This window comes from Lithobates pipiens, unplaced genomic scaffold (genome assembly GCF_037356315.1).
Source record: "Lithobates pipiens isolate NorthernLeopardFrog02 unplaced genomic scaffold, aLitPip1_a1.2 Scaffold_27, whole genome shotgun sequence".
NCBI classification, from domain to species: domain Eukaryota; kingdom Metazoa; phylum Chordata; class Amphibia; order Anura; family Ranidae; genus Lithobates; species Lithobates pipiens.
Window position 1 is genome coordinate 229,773,750 of NW_027507788.1, and position 3,515 is coordinate 229,777,264.

Sequence of the window (3,515 nt, forward strand, 5' to 3'; positions counted from 1 at the left end):
TAAGAGGGGAAACAGTGAACAGAAGGAAGTTACAGGGGCAGGGAGAAATGCAGGGATAAGTGTGGAGACACAGTGGGCAGAGAGACACAGGGGACAGTGGGTAGACACAGGAAACAGGGGGGAGACATGGGGACACTGTGGGAAGGGGGGAGACACCGTGGGAATGGGAGAGACACAGGGAACAGGGGGGAGACACAGTGGGAATGGGAGAGACACAGGGAATAGGGGGGAGACACAGTGGGAATGGGAGAGACACAGGGAATAGGGGGGAGACACAGTGGGCAGAGAAAAACATGGTGGGCAGAGAGAGACACAGGGGGCAATGGGTAGACACAGGTAACGGGGGAATACACAGTTGGCAGAAGGAAACAAAGTGGGCATGGGGGAGACACAGGAAACATTGAGGAGACACAAAGAATAGGGGGGAGACACAGTGGGCAGAAGGAGACACAGTGGGCATGGGGGAGACACAGTGGTAATGGGGGAGACACAGGGGGCAGGGGGAGACACAGTGGTAATGGGGGAGACACAGTGGTAATGGGGGAGATACAGTGGTAATGGGGGAGACACAGTGGGCAAGGGGGAGACACAGTGGTAATGGGGAGACACAGTGGTAATGGGGGAGACACAGTGGGCATGGGGAGACACAGTGGTAATGGGGGAGACACAGTGGGCATTGGGGAGACACAGTGGGCATGGGGGAGACACAGTGGTAATGGGGGAGACACAGTGGGCATGGGGGAGACACAGTGGGCATGGGGGAGACACAGTGGTAATGGGGAGACACAGTGGTAATGGGGGAGACACAGTGGTAATGGGGAGACACAGTGGTAATGGGGGAGACACAGTGGGCATGGGGAGACACAGTGGTAATGGGAGAGACACAGTGGTAATGGGGAGACACAGTGGTAATGGGGGAGACACAGTGGGCATGGGGGAGACACAGTGGTAATGGGGGAGACACAGTGGGCATGGGGGAGACACAGTGGGCATGGGGGAGACACAGTGGTAATGGGGGAGACACAGTGGTAATGGGGGAGACACAGGCATCCTGGAAGTCTCAGATAATGAGGGTTCTAGCGGCTCGCAGAGGCACTGATAGTATTATAATTATATTTCTCCTAAGCAATGTTTTCTTTCATTTTTTCATTCTAACGACATTTCCTCTTTAAGTAGATGATGAAATTCAAAGAAGAAAAGTGTGACATCATTAGGTAAATTATTTCTTCTGAAGACAAATCTATCGTCTTTTCTGACTCACAAAAAAAAAACTGCCCGAAGCAAACAGAGGAGTAAAATCCTTCCCCGAATTATTTATTAGAAGGCTTAAGACGGATCCTTCCAAATAAACATGACATCACTTGTAATAGGGATCAGCTACCAGCTGGACGGGGATGATGAACGACTCACTTCATACTCAACATAAAATAAACATTGGTCCTCGCAGGCACAACGTTCGATCCATCCGCTGTACAGAACGAATGTACGTTTTCTTATTATCCATAAATGACCTCACTAGAAGAGGCTGCGCAGCACGAGTGTGACCCGAGACTTAACCACTTCAGCCCCGGAAGAATTTACCCCCTTCCTGACCAGACCACTTTTTGCGATTCGGCACTGCGCCGATTTAGCTGACAATTGCGCGGTCGTGCGACGTGGCTCCCAAACAAAATTGACGTCCTTTTTCCCCCACAAATAGAGCTTTCTTTTGGTGGTATTTGATCACCTTTGCGGTTTTTATTTTTTGTGCTATAAACAAAGAAAGAGCGACAATTTTGAAAAAAACACATTTTTTTAAAAATTTTGCTATAATAAATATCCCCCAAAAATATATAAAAAACATTTTTTTCCCTCAGTTTAGGCCGATACGTATTCTTCTACATATTTTTGGTAAAAAAAAAACGCAATAAGCGATTATTAATTGGTTTGTGCAAAAGTTATAGCGTTTACAAAATAGGGGATAGTTTTATGGCATTTTTATTAATAATTTTTTTTAAATATTGGCGATCAGCGATTTTTATTGTGACTGCGACATTGTGGCGGACACATCTGACATTTTTGACACATTTTTGGGACCATTGTCATTTATACAGCGATCAGTGCTATACAAATGCACCGATTCCTGTGGAAATGACACTGGCAGTGAAGGGGTTAACCACTAGGTGGCAGTGTAGGGGTTAAGTGTGTCCTAGGGGCGTGTTGCTAACTGTGGGGGGCGTGGCTGTGTTTTACACATCACTGATCTCTGCTCCAATCACAGGGAGCAGAGATCAGTGACACTGTTGCTAGGCAGAACAGGGAGATGCTTGTTTACTTTAGCATCTCCCCATTCTTCCTCTCCATGAAGTGATCGCGGGTATCCCCGCAGCGATCGAGTCCATGGGACCCACGACCCGACTCACAGAGCTTCCCACGGGTGGCGCGCGTGCGCACCCCCCCCAAACCCGCCGCCTCTTAAAGGGCAACGTACAGGTACGTGATTCTGCCTGTACGTGCCCTTCTACCAACGTATATTGGCGCGAGGCAGTCGGGAAGCGATTAAGGCAGAAAGTTTCTCACTTTGCATGCAGCTCCCCCCACAACCAATCCCTCCCCCCCAATACTTACCTGAGACCAATCTTGATCCAGTACCATGCCGAAGAGCAGCAGCTCTCTTCTTCCTCATTGGCTCGGATAAAACAGCAGGAAGTCATTGGCTCCCACTGCTGCCAATCTTAGCCAGTGAGAAGGGATTGGGGGGGTGGGGCAGAGCTGCACACTCTGTGTGTCACATTCAGAGAGTCAGCTCAGGAGCGAGCACACACGAGTGCAAGCGGCTTTCTGTGGGGGAACTTGGCAGGGGGGGAGGAGACAGGAGCACCGGCGAGGGGCCCCAGGAGCACTGGCTTGGGGCCCCAGAAGAGGAGGATCGGGGGGGCTGCTCTGTGCAAACCATTACAGAGCCGGGAAGTATTACATGTTTGTTATTCAAAAAAAATATTATTTAAAAAGATATCTCCTGGAAGGTAACAACAATGTGTAGAGAAAGTACGTGTGTCATAATACCCATCGCTGTGTCCCTGTGGGGCCCCTAAGATCCCCAGAGCGGAACCCTGACTTCTGCCCAAACTAAGGCTGGCCATACATTATACAATTTTCTTATTCAATTTCCTTTAGATTTACCGTCATCTATGTGGTAGACGGGCCAGCCTGACTTCATACGTACTTCTCGGCCTTTTGGCTAAGATCAAGTGTAGTATCTGTTCTTATCAGGAGGTGGCGCTTGCTTCCGTCCCTGTTCTACGGCGAGGTGGAGCAGGGGTGGCGGTTGCTATGCAAAGCCTGCTGGTGTGAAGGTGACCCGGAGCGGTTCGTAGCCGAAAGGGAAGCCTTCTGATGGGGATGGAGAACCACTGGTTGGCGCCAGGGGAGGGGACCCTGGCCTTCTGGCCTGGATTGGGGCAGCTCTAGCTCCGGTCAGTTTTCCGGGAGGGAACGTTGGTTCCCCTTTCTCCCACAGGGGGAACGGCCGGTAC

General features: G+C 50.2%; 1 pseudogene; it reads left to right on the plus strand.

Annotated features, from left to right (window-relative positions):
- Positions 1–3,200: 3,200 nt before the first annotated feature.
- Positions 3,201–3,278, plus strand: LOC143934681 (U2 spliceosomal RNA; annotated as a pseudogene).
- Positions 3,279–3,515: the final 237 nt, after the last annotated feature.